This window comes from Cynocephalus volans, chromosome 14 (genome assembly GCF_027409185.1).
Source record: "Cynocephalus volans isolate mCynVol1 chromosome 14, mCynVol1.pri, whole genome shotgun sequence".
Taxonomy (NCBI): domain Eukaryota; kingdom Metazoa; phylum Chordata; class Mammalia; order Dermoptera; family Cynocephalidae; genus Cynocephalus; species Cynocephalus volans.
In genome coordinates this window covers 92,659,859-92,673,384 of record NC_084473.1, presented here as the reverse complement: position 1 = coordinate 92,673,384, position 13,526 = coordinate 92,659,859, and the positions used below count along the sequence as shown (strand labels likewise).

The 13,526-nt window shown below is 46.4% G+C and overlaps 1 protein-coding gene across 2 annotated transcripts in view; it reads left to right on the top strand.

Moving 5' to 3' along the window:
• The first annotated feature begins 4,439 nt into the window (after positions 1–4,439).
• The window catches only part of IL1R1 (interleukin 1 receptor type 1), an 80,133-nt gene continuing 71,046 nt past the window's right edge, over positions 4,440–13,526 (top strand). For both annotated transcript variants that reach the window (XM_063078573.1, XM_063078569.1), the window contains exon 1: positions 4,440–4,681. The gene's annotated coding sequence lies outside the window, so the exon portion shown is untranslated. The remainder of the gene's footprint in view (positions 4,682–13,526) is intronic.

The following is a 13,526-nucleotide window of genomic DNA, read 5'->3' as shown; positions in this document are numbered from 1 at the left end:
CCTATGGTTCCGTCCTAATGGGATCTTTTGGGATCCTGATTTGCTTTCTCAGTGAATGTGCAGTCCGTTTGAACTCCAGGTGTCCTAGAATGCGGGCAGCTTGCAGCTTCTCCTGTAGGAATCTGGTCTGCACTTCCCAGATCCCTCCCCACCCCCTGGCGCAGCCTTGAGGCATGCTCCTTTCCTGCATCCATGGCCTGCAGGGATATTACCAGGATCCACCTGCAAACCATCTGCTTCCTGTTGCCAATGCTCACTTGACAATTTTTCTGACTTCAAGATCCCAGTTCTGCTTCCTAACCTTGACTTTGCTTTTCTAGGAAAATGTATTTGTTCCTGTCTACTCTCTCCTCCTTCCTGCATCCCTCTGCTCTGGACTCTCCACAACCTAAACCTGATATGACCATGTCTACACCCAGCCTGGATGCCTCTTTCCTAGGAGGACAGGTCAGCTACACACATGTGAGCCAGGATGCAACCAGGTGCCAAGCCAAGGCTTTTCGCTAAAGCCTACTCTTCAGATTGACCCGTTTATCACAGATTATGGGCATTTATGAATGTACCCAACTCTACTAGCCACATTCTTCATTTTGCTTCCAATTCAGATATTTGCAAATGCTTTCATGATGTCCTGATTCACAAAGTCCACAGTGTTCTGCCTAATCTTCCCATCTAAAAACTCAGTCAAGCAAAAGATTAAATGAGCTTTGCCAGACTTGGCTTGCTCTTGGTCAGTTCATGCTTGCTTTTAGCAATCACAGCTTCATTAAGTGCTAAAAGATGATCCTGTAAAAATTCATCCAGAATCTTTCCTGTTCCCTAATCTGTGCTTACAAAATCCTTCAAACGCAGTAAGGATGTGGAAGCTGTCTGTCTGGAGGGCTGGAGTATGCAGGAGTGGTGTTCTCCTCAGAGGCTTGGTAGGAAGCTGGAAGACACAATGTGGTTTGGTAGTCTGGGTGAATCTTGGAGATGATCTGAATTGTTTAAGTGTCATTGCCTGGAACAGGAATGAAATAAGTAGGCATGCAATCAAGCCCCATTCTCCTAGGGCCTGACCGCAAGGGTTACAAGGCGGCCATCAGTCATGCCATGGCAATTTTTCCAGTGCAAAGGGACGGAGGTTAAAATAACAGAATGTGTCACTGAAAGGCACTTTAGAAATTATTTTGATTGGCATTCCTGCAAAACTAATGTGCACACAAGTCACCTGGAGGTCTCAGTAAAGTGCAGATTCTGATTCAGTCATTCTGGGGTGGGGCCTGAGATTCTGCATTTCTAATATGTTCCTTGCTGATGCTCCTGGCCCAGGGGCCACACTTTGGGTGGCAAAGATGTAGACTATACATTTTTTTTCAGATGCACACAAGTACACACATATTGTACATCCTTCTTCGTATTCTTTCTCATCAGCTGTGAGGTGTAGGAAACACATGAATTACAACCACATTAAAGGTATTCTTAAATGCAAGTCAATAGTGAATGTGTGAACTTTTCCATAAAAATATTCTGGGAAACTATCTGAGTTATTTCTGACCTTTTATGTATAAATATAGACACTCTGGAGCTCTGCAAAGACTGAATTACTGATAAAATTGTGTTATAATTACAACTTCTGATAATTTGAGTATTAAAAGCTCTAGGCTCCGCTCACTGAATGCTACGCTCCAGCATTCACAAAGACCCCTGGAGTTTTGGAAGATTTGCCATGAACTTCTGGTACTGAATTTTTGTTGCCAACTATGTCTATTTGTTTTCTCTGAACTCTGAGTGAACTGACAAGCTGAAAAGACCCAGGCAAGAGAGCACGTGTGTGTGTGTTCACACGTGTTAACTAAACAGGAAGGATTCCAGGCACTTTTCTCCTCGTTGAGAAGTTGGAAAGAGGAAGAGAGAAGAAATTGTCTGGAGTGGAACCGGCCAGAAAAATCGTCAAAATAAAATCCCTCTTCTCCATTGTTCAGGAAAGATAATGAGCTCAACTGATTAAAGGAAAATCGAACTAACAAACTCCTGTTTCGGTGCAGACACCTGCGGTGGGTTAAGCCTGTCGGGTTCCTCCACGGCCTGCCTGTCTCCTAGAGGAAGCTGTTCCAGCCAAGGGTGGGTCTTCCTGACCTCCCTCTCTCCTCTCTCTCTCTCTCTCCCTCTCTCTCTCTCCTCTCTCCCAAAGAGCCTGGAAGGGGGCTTGGCCCCAGTGGGAGGCCAGACGCATCTTCTGACGAAGCCCCTTCAGCATCGGTCGGTCGTCCTGGCCAGCAGTTCTGGAAGACACGGGTGTCTCAGCGCACCCCACCCCTGCCTGGGGGCTACAAGGAGGCATCCGTCTGAAACCTACAGGCTGGAGGAGGAGGACAGGGAGGAGCTGGAGGAGGAGGACAGGGAGGAGCTGGAGGAGGAGGACAGGGAGGAGCTGGAGGAGGAGGACAGGGAGGAGCCGGAGGAGGAGGACAGGGAGGAGCTGGAGGCCGCTGCTGCCCGGAAGAAAGTAGGTCAGACCCCTTCCTCTGTGATGCCCGTCCCTCGGGTTCTCCTGTTGCCATTGACCTCTGCTGTGGGTGTCAGGACGCTTTTGGCTGCAGATCATTGAAAACCTGACTTGACTGTCCTGGTTTAAAAAAATAGAATGTATTGGCTTCCATCCCTGAGCAGTCCAGAGGTAATATGGGTTGGAACACTTTCTAGAACTTTCTCTATAGCTCTCTGGAAGCCCCTCCCTTGGGTGTGTCTTCATCCTCAAGCTTGTTTCCCTCCTTGTGTTAAGAAGGGTGCTGAGAGCAGCTCTCTTGAGGGGCTGGATCCCCTCCACTGTCGAGCATGAGCCCTAAGTCTTGCTCTGACTGGACTGGCCCTGAGCCCATCACGATGGCCAGGAGGATGCCATGTGCAGACGGGCTTTGCCCTGGGCATTGCCATCCCTTGGTCTCGTTAGAGAGGAGAGCACGGTTACCCCAGCTGGCTCAGAGCAGGGGGCAGCCCTGGAGCTGGGGTAGAGTCAGTCCCAGCCGAGCTTCATGGCTGCTCTGCGCTGGAGGAAGGGCGGACGGTCCGCCCAACCTTTGAGAGTCTTCTCAGGTGTTTCAGTGACGTTCTGGCTTCAGCACTGTGTCGATTCTCCAGGTGGCCTAGACCTGAACGTTCACATTCTAGATAGGTTAAGAATGTCAGCAAAACCATGACAGGAAAGTGGCCTCGAACCTCAAGACCACTCTGCTTATTGTTAATGTTGGAAACTCTGTCCATGGCTAAATTGGAACATGAGCTTTCTCCATTAAAGCTCATTAACCTGCCAGTTAATCATGGCTGCTTGCTAATTGCCTAGAACAGGAAAGCAATCCGGGTCACCCTCTGGAAAGGATACGAAGCAGTGGGAGGCCACGGCTGCTAGGAACTTGCACGGTTCCTGAGTAGATAAGCCCGGTTCCCAAACAAAGTGCACTGGGTCCTAGAGAACATCGGGACCACCCGGGCTCCGTCCCCGCCTGGCTAGCAGATCTGGGGGAAGGTACTTAATCAGTTTCCTCATCTGTAAAAAGGATTCTAAAAAATTTAAGATTCCTGGAAGAATGTCCAGCACCTGTAAGTGCCCTCTCACTATCTCCACTACCATCACAGAGAGAAGGCGGAGGTTCAGCAGCGACAGTCACCCCAGGGTGCAGGGGGGCATGTGATCAAGTGAACGGGGATGAGGACGGGAGGATGGGAGCGGGGCAGGCAGGAGGTGGCGCGTGGTGGATCAGGAGGGATGGGGCAGAAGAGGGGCTGCCGAGTGCTGAGTGCAAAGGGCCACGGAGGCCCATCCAGATCGTGCACAGGGTTCTTGGGAAGAGTAGTGGGAACAGCACTGGGCAGATGTGCTTGGCAGGTGATCCGGGACCTAGAATGCCACAGGAGGAGGCTTGGCCATCTTCTTCCCCATGGTGCAGGTTTCTCAGCAGTGCTGTGACAGGCTGGATTCTGTGTTACACTGACAGTGCTCATCTGAATGCTGGGCACAGCAGGGACTCCTAGAGAAATAGGGGCAGTGACCTGGCAGCGCCATCTCTCGTGGGTGGATCGGGCTGTATGAGTGGGTGCCAGAGGCTGGAGCATGAGCAGAACTATGACACCACCAGATTGCTCTAAGAAGGACTGGGAGGCTGGCAGAGAGGTAGGGGCACGAGCCCTCGTCCTGGCCCTGGCTGGTCAAGCCTCTGAGATGGCAACACTGTCACAGCCCGGCGCAGGCTTACCTCGCAGTCATCTGAGGAGAGAGGCAGCTTGTGACACACTAGAGGTTAACGTGCAGAGGGGGCGTTGGTGTTTCGCAAGCGCTTGGCACGTTGGCTAAATGATTCTGGCTGTCTGCCCGGCTCTGAGTTTCCTGTTCCTAGTTCCCCAGATGTGTCACTGCAGAGGGATTAAAGCCCTAACAGTCTGACACAGGCGTCCCCAAGAGCCCACTTTCTCCCGCGCCTGAGCCTTCCCACCCGCTGGGTTGTCTGACAAGATGTGAGCTGTCACTCGTGTGGTGGAAAAGGAAGACAGAATGAGCAGCTGTCTCCCGGCCTGACTCCGAGACGCACTTCATGTCTAATAACCAGCAGCAGCTCAGCAGCTTCATTCGGGGGAAGAAACCCTGAGAGTTAGAAGCTCCGAGGAGGCCCCGTTCCCACGTGTCCCCGGGGGAGGAACAGACACGGTAAGATGATTAATCACACTTTGGGGTTCTTGTTTTTCCTCCTTTTCCAGGTTTACTTACACATTGGTGAGGTATTTAGGAGGGACAAATGGGATCTGATAAAAGATATGTTGTTTGTTGAAACAGGATTTTAAGAATTTCTTGGAGTTATGTGCCTCTGTAGGCACATTTAACCTTAAGATGTGTGTGCGAGACAGATTGAGAGCTCACCTGTGACTACCCGTGCTTCATTCTATGGACAAGTAATGATGAAATATATGAGAAATATATTGTATAACTGTGTTCTACTTAGAAGCCATAAAAAGTTATGCGATGTTGGGTAAGATGTGAGGTTTGTGAAGTGAAAGGCACTGTAAATGAAGGCCCTTTGTAATGTTGTTTTTGATGTTAGAATTGAGTTATTTTATCACTTTCCATTAAGCTTCTACAGTTTCAGACGGTCATAACCTCACCCAATGTTTGACTAAAGACATTGCGTTATTATTAACAGGCTTCCACTGGTTGCATTTAAAGTTACAATACATTGTATTGGCAAGACTTGCATATGCTTCCTTTAGTAAGGGCTTAAAATATAACCTTAAAAACATGAGCATTTTTTCCCCAAAGGCTTTGCAAATGTTACACCTCTGGCCACAGAGAAGATACGCACTTCGAGAGGGCTTGTTAACAATGCCCTGTATTTCTCATTGAACACCCCTGCCCTCCATAATTCTTATTAATATTAAGAAAACGGGACAGAAACTGAAAAATTAAAGAAAGGAAATAATAAAACAAAAAGGAGAGCAAAATGTGGTTTAGCATTCAACTCAATTCAGTTTATAACTCCTTACTGCTCTTATACAAAACGCTAGCTGGTAGCATGTTTGGGAGGGTGTGAAGAGCTGGACGGTGGGGAAGGATGCTTCGGCAGGTGCAGCCAGTGGCCACCTGGAGTGGACGGTCACAACATTCACCCCGAAGGCTCCTGGAGAGCAGTAATGTGCTGCTAGGTGCCAAGGGTTTGTGTTCACTGTGAATGTGTTGATATGTTGGGAAAAGGAAGACAAGGTCGCCTGCAAACAGCTGGGAGCACCTACTGAGTTGAATTTGGTCTTAACAGTGATGATGAGTTTTTAAAAATTTCTATGGCCTTTCTGAACCCAAGATGCAGTTGTTAATTTTTGAGCCCACAAACCCCTGTTGGGTACAAGCCTGTTAGTTTACTTAGGAGAAAAACCTGACAGGCATGATCGAGAAATGGTGAAGATACACTTCTAAACTATGTCCTTTAAAAATTTACACACACAGCTCATGCTGATTGTCAAAATAAAAATTTTTAAAAAATACATGTAGATAATTTAAATTTTTTTTTTTTTTTTTTTTTTTTTTTTTGTCTTTTTCGTGACCGGCACTCAGCCAGTGAGTGCACCGGCCATTCCTACATAGGATCCAAACCCGCGGTGGGAGCGGCACTGCGCTCCCAGCGCTGCACTCTCCGGAGTGCGCCACGGGGTCGGCCCCATGTAGATAATTTTAAAAGATGAAAAATAAAAGCTCATCACTGGCAGATAAACACTTAATGTTCTGGTGGGTATATTTTCCTCTGAATGCATTTACATTTTGAAGAAACATACTTGTGCTGTGCATGCTATTACCTGCTTTCACCTCTCAGCAATACATTGTGAGCATCTTGCCATGGTAATGAATTTCTTTTTAGAAAAGCTCTTCAATCACATTGCATAGATATTTATTAGATCCCACTGGCAGATACTTGATTGTTTTCTTTTCCATTATTAACAATACTAAAACTAATATTCTTGCAGCTAAACCTTTGCATATACTTGGAAATACTTCATAAGTATTTCCTTGGGATAAATTTCCGGAGTTGGAATTGTGGGGTCAAAGGGCACGGACATTTTTAAAGCTCTTCATCCCTGCAGGTAAATTAATTTATATGCCCACCAGCACCATATAAATACCATTTTCTGACATACTCTCACCAGAATCAGGTTTTACCATTTTTTTTGTTGTTGTTGTTGTTAAAAGTGTGCTAATCTGATCATTACAAAGGCTATTTTTTTGTCGTAATTCACTTTCAGGAAACTCTTGTAAAACCTTCTACTTTCCTGTTCTTTTTGGGTTCAGCTTGTCATCTTTTTTGATTACTCATTTCCAAAGCAATCACCTCTTACAGTAACTTCTGCCAACCTGATTTCTGAGGACTTTGACCTCATTTGACGCCTCTCAGAAAGTCTGCTGAGAGTGTGGGGGAATCAGATGCTTTTGCTCCGACTGTTACCAATTGAACAGCAGGGGCGAACCTCCGTCTTTATGATTCTGTCTCCTTCTTAGCTACACAACTTAGAGAGGCCTGTCCTGTCCACCCCACAAGCTTGTACTGGGAAAATAAAAAGATAAGAGAGAGCAAAGTTTTTTGAATAGAAAAAAAGTAGAAATGCAAAATGCTGTTATTATCGTTGTTACTATAAAGTTTATGCACAGTCTCACTTTCTGAAATATATAGTTTCTAGAGAGCTGCGTGCTGAAGTTTTGACAGTGTCTTCTAATTCTAAACTTGGAAAGTGTGTGTGTGTGTGTGTGTGCGCGCGCGCGTGTGTGTGCGTGCACATCTTTTCATTCTCAGATTCAACAGCTGCATCCTGCGTGTCCCAGCCATGTGCTCAGACTTCAGATTAAGCTGGTCTCTGCCGTTGCTTGTCAGGACAACGTGCCATCCTCTCCTATGGTGTGGTCAGCATCCGCTTGCTTTGCTTAGGTCCTTGGTGGACCAAGAGCTCCTCAGAGATGGGCTGGTGTCGTGTGTGTTTCTCTCTCCAGGGCTTGGTTTGGTGTCTGACCCCCAGTGGCATCTCAACAAATGTTTCTGTAGAGAAAGAAATATTCCAAAAAGGAATTACAGGAGATTTAAAAAATCAACCCAAAAGGAGCCTTTTTAGGGCAGATTGATTTTTTGTTTTGTTTAGTTTGGGCACATTTTGGTTTCTACTGAGTAAATCTTTAAAGGTCTTTGTAGATATGAAGCAAATGAGTGCAAGCCAAGGGTAGAACCAGAAAAATGGAGACCACAGTCTTTGCATGTGCGAGTCTCATCTCATGGACTTGGCATGAACATGAAAAGCTTTAAGGGGTGGCAGGTTTTCACTCTGACCCCACTCAGTGCTTGGCTGTAAAACTCAGGACTAAATGGATGTTTAGCAATGGTCTGAACTTGGTACTGAAGAAAAATAAAGGGGTGGCAGGTTTTCACTCTGACCCCACTCAATGCTTGGCTGTAAAACTCAGGACTAAATGGATGTTTAGCAATGGTCTGAACTTGGTACTGAAGAAAAATAATGACCGCCAATATGTGGTAGGGCCCCTACTGTGTGTGAGACCTGGTTCTCAGTACCTCACGTATGAAGTCATCATTATTATCTTACTTTGCAGATTAGGAAACTCAGGCACAGAGAACTGATTTGCCCAAAGTCACACCAGGAGTTAGTATAGAGCTGGGATTTATGATGCAGTCACACTCTGGAGCCCAGGGATTGGTGAGGGTAGGTCTGACTGCACTTTAGAGACAGTGACATGTGGTTTTAGGGCTGCTACTGATGTTTGTGCTGTTTACTTGAGTATATAGTTACCACCTATCAAGTCCCCCCAAGGAGCACGCACAGTTCTGGGTTCTTTACATATATTACGTCTAATCTTTCTCACAACCTTGCATGGTTGATATCATTATTCCGGCTCTAGGGCCAGACAGGCTGAGACTCTGAGCAGTCCAGTAAGTGGCCCCAAGCTGACAGCCAGTGGAGGGACCCATCCGCTGAGCCCACACGCCACACCGGCCGGGGCAGTTGAGTGCGCATGCGCTTGGTTCTTCCACCCAAAGCTGCTGAGGGTCCAGTTCTGCTGTATTTGGGGGTGTTCAGCCTGGAAACTCAGCCAAGTCAGGGCTTCCACCAAGTCAAAGGTGGGGCTCAGCCTCAGCCTCTCTGAGTCTACTTGGGACAATGTAAAATGCAACCTGGATTTGATTTTCAGGACAGAGCCTCCCTGGCAGGACCATTCAATTTATCACATCAACCTATTCATTATGGCTGTTAAAAATATATGGAGACGTTTCCTTATATGTCATACACATTGAGCCCCCGTAATCTGCATCAGGAAGTCCAGGGAATGTCTCCAGGAGGCTGGGATGGAGCCCGGTGAGTTCTAGCATAGGAGTGGAGGCCCGCTCCGTTCTCTGCTGGGCAGCTTCTCTTTGCTTAGCTATTCCAGTTGTAAAATGAGGACAAGAATATAATTTAAAATGGAATTTTACTTATTGTTTGGTTAAACTTTTCCCTTAGATTTTGGAATTTTTAAATTTGGCGGGTAGATGACACATGGTTTACCTTTGAATAGATAACGCAATTTAAAAGGCTGTTCCATGAAGTCCCCCTCTCTTCCCTGCCCCTCCTTCTTACCTATAGTTAACTCTTGTTAATAGCTTCTTGTATTTCTTTCCACCTCTTTCAATGATAATGTAATGATGTACACTGTTCTTTACCTTGTTCCATGTCTGCATCTAATAGCTGCATTTTTAATTCTTGGTGGGCATTTAGGTTGTTTGCAGTCTTGTACTAACAGCAACCAATGTTGCAATGAATAACAGTCCACCGATGTCATTTTGCAGAAGTGCAAGTAAGTGTATCTTTTAACTAAATTCCTGAAAGTGGAATTGCCAGGTCAAAGACTATGTGCATTTGAGATTTTGATATATATTTCAAAATTGTCCACCCACTCCCTACCAGCTTATCCCAATTAACATCTTTGCCAAGAATGTTTGAGAGAATGTTTTCCTGCATGCTGGTTAACGCCATGTGCTAGCAAGCTGCTTTTTACTAAACTTTGGTAGTTTAAAGGGGAAAGAGGTGAATTCTGTGTTTGTAAACCCTTTCTATGACTAAGGTTGAGCACATGGTCAGTTGGTTTAAAACCATTTGTGATCATAACTTTTACTCATCTAATGATTGTTTTTTGAGGTCTCGCTGTGTGTCCAGCATGGGATGCCTAGTGGGTGAGGGGGGCCTGGCCACTCCCTGCAAGGGATGCACAGAACCAACAGGCAGCCACATGCATGGGCATGGTGATAAGCATGAGGAAAGAGACTGGTGGGTTGCTGAGACAGTGATGAAGAAGCTGAGCCCCGAGGGATGTTGGCCTGGTGATCAGGACTCCTCTGGGCAAAGGGATGAGGTTTGAGGCCTGAGAAGGAGCTGGGCAGAGGGCACAGCAGCAGACATGCCCTGCTGGAGGAGCAGGAAGAAAGTCTATATGTAGCTGGTGAAGGGAGTGGGAGGGAGGTGCCAGGTGAGCTGGAGACAGGCAGAAGGTAGATCATGGTGGGCATTTGAGGTCAGGATAAGGAATTGGGGTTTTCTCATGAGTTTCAGGTAGGCTTTGGTCATGAGCTGAGAATAGGCTGCTGGAGTCTGTAAACTCTTACCTTGTAGACTATAGATGCTCATGCTGATGATATTAGAAAATCATGGTTCCTATGCAGAAGCACCTAATGAACTTTATTGTATCTGCCACAAGAGATCATGACGGGGTGACAGTCGGTACAAGGCTGGCACCTGGGACACTGCATCTCTTGCCCAGGACTGTCTTCAGTGTGAGGCAAGTGATAAATAAAAGCTTTGTTTAAATATGGCCATGAAGACATCTTACAAAAATACATTCTATTTCTCCCCAAAATATAACTCAGTTTACCAAGGTGAGCTCATTCATCATCTCATGCATTACTAAATTGACTGATCATCTGGTCAGATTATTACTGCATGTCTGGTCCATGCTAAACCCTGTGCTAGGTGCCGCGATGGTGAGAGGAAGAGGAGGTGGAAAGGAAATACAAAGATGAAGAAAATTCAGAATAGTTGCAAGACAGAATCAAATATTGACAATCAAAAGGAAGACAGGAAGGGACAGGGAAGATGGCCCAGCCACGTCTGGGTTCCAGATCAGAACTCTGGCCTTCCAGAGTGGGCCACTGGTACATCTGCCTTGGGGCATGCTTGGTGCTGGGGAGTTCTCCAGGACTGGAGGCCCAGGGGAGGGCTGCAAGTGGAGCTTCTCTGACATCCTTTTCTACAGGAGTAAGTTGGGTTATTGCTCTAACATCAGAGGTGAAGAACCGAGAGCTTTCCTCAGGACTACTGAGTGGACAAAGGGTGGAGCTGGGACCACACCCCCTGCCCCTGCATGCTGAGGCCTCGGCCTCTGCATTCCATAACAGAACAAAATTCCTAGTAAGCCCTGCCATCTGCAGAAGGTGAGCAAAGGGTTTCTCTACACTGTGCATCATCTGGTTCCATTACTATATGCAGCTGTTTTGCTTATGAATCTGGAGTGTTGGCGGGGCCCTGTAGAAGGGGTATGGGCTGGACCACAGTCTTAGGTTCCAGATGGCTCTAAGCCCAGAGATTCTTCCATCTTGTGAAGAAATATAGGGGACTGAGGCAAAATATAGGGGACAAGGTATGTCTAAGGCAAAACTGCCATAAATGGTCATTTGTGTCCAGAGAAGAGAGGGGTGAAAGCGTGTGTGTGCATGTGGTGGGGTGGTGTTTGGGATGAAGGTTTCAGGAACTGCAGGCCCTGAGGAGGTGCTACTGGATCAGGTGCCCATGGAAGCAGGAACATCTGCGTGGGACATGGGAAGACTGCAAGGTCAGCTAACACTTCAGCCGGCTTCCCCAGCTGGTCCCGGGAAAGGAGGGCGGGGCCTGCTTCTGAGAAGAAGGGACTTTGCAGGTGAATTGCAGGTGCTCAGCCAAGACGGAATCTCCCCAGTCAGACTCATCGTGGCCTGAGGCTGTCAAGTGATAATGCCGGAGAGAAGAGGCAGCAAAAAGAATGTTTACAAAAGAAAAGCCCAGAAACATATTTATAAAATTTGAAATATGTCTGTGCTAATTACAATCAAAATAAATATTTTAGGATTCAGAGATTTTAGGCTTTTAGTTTTTCCTTATCTGTGTGCAATGGAATAAAAGTGTGTGTCCCCCCAAAACTCATATGTTGAAACCCTAATCCCAGTGATGGTGTTAGGAGGTGAGTTCTTTGGGAGGTAATTAGGTTACAGGGTGGAGTCACATGAATGGGATTAGAGCCCCTGCAGGAAGAGACCAGATAGCTAGCCAGCCCTCTTTTAGCCATGCGAGGACACAATGAAACATCAGCTGACCACAGCCAGGAAGCAGTTGGCACCTTGATCTTAAGACTTCCAGCCTCTAGAACTGTGAGGAATAAAAGTTTGTTGTTGAAGCCACCCCATCTATGGTGATTTGTTATAGCAGCCCGAGCTAAGACACTGTTCAATCAACCCATGACAATGATGTGGCAGCTTTAAAGACTGAAATTTCATTAAGGATTTAGCAAGTTTATATCTGCATGTTCCCTGAATCGATGACTAATGGTGACATTACTGTAGACCCGGGTGATGGCACAGTGTGTCCTTGTGGAAGTTTGTGTTCTTTTTTCATTTGAAGGGAAATTATTAGATGTGAACACACTTCTAAGTTATCCCCCGTCTTTTTCTGAAGATGCTGAGCCTAGCCGATGAGTCCCTTCTTGTCTGAGCTCTTGATGACTGGAGCTGCTCAGTCACTTACATCAATAACATATTCCAAAATGGGCCACAAAACTCACATGTTCCAAAGCCATGATTATGTCCCCCAAAGGTTGATGTGGCTTCGCTGACTCCATTTCCAGGCTTAGTGAGAGGGTGGAACTTGACTGGAGATCCTGGAGCAACTATTCTTAGACTTTTTATGGCCTCCGATTTTATTTGGTGGCCCCTTGACCTCCCCTGCGTGCTCTAGGCTGACGAGAGCTGTCGGATCTTGGAGGCTGTAGCGACAGCACTCAGCCTCCTGCCCAGGCACCACCTCGCCAGGCAGCTCAGGAATGAACCAGGGCCGGCATTCGCTCATCTCCCCCCTGTGATGCCTGCGAGCTTTTCAGACATTACCTGTGTTCCCTACACAGGTTTTGTATTTTCAGTTTGAACCTAAGGAAACAGGCTTAGAGATGTAGGTGAGTTTCTTCAGCTCGTAGCAAATAAATAACAGAATCAGGATTTGAACCATGGGTCTGTTGGACTCCCAAACCTCTTTCCATGCCATTAAGCTGAAATGAAAAGGGGACCTGAGGAAGGGAAGCACTAGTTTATGGAATGCAGTCATCCCTCAGCATCCTTGGGGGATGGATCTGTTACCACAGATACCAAAATCTGGTTTGCTCATGTTCTTGATACAAAATGGCATAGTATTTGCTTTTAACCCACGCACATCCTCATGTGTCCTTTAATTCATCTCTAGATTACTTATAATACCTAATACAATGTAAATGCTGGGTAAATAGTTGTTATGCTGTATCATTTAGGAAATAATGACAAAAAACAAGTCTGTACGTGTTCAGTATGGACAATTCTTTTCAAATATTTTCAATCCGTGATTGGTTGAATCCAAGGATGTGGAACCCACAGATACGAAGGGCTAACTAAGTTCATTTAGGGTTTAGTTGAAGTAGCCATATTTGTGCACTGAAGTGTTTTCACAGTCCATTCACACTAAGCACATGATTCAAGCTTCCTTCCACCTCTGAGAGGTACCGTCTGGATTGACACATCATCTGTAAGCTCGTTTTTTTTTTTTTTTTTTTTTTTTTTGTCGTTTTTTCGTGACTGGCACTCAGCCAGTGAGTGCACTGGTCAGTCCCATATAGGATCCGAACCCGCGGCGGGAGCGTCGCTGCGCTGCCAGCGCAGCACTCTACCAAGTGCGCCACAGGCTCGGCCCTGTAAGCTCGTTTTTAAAAA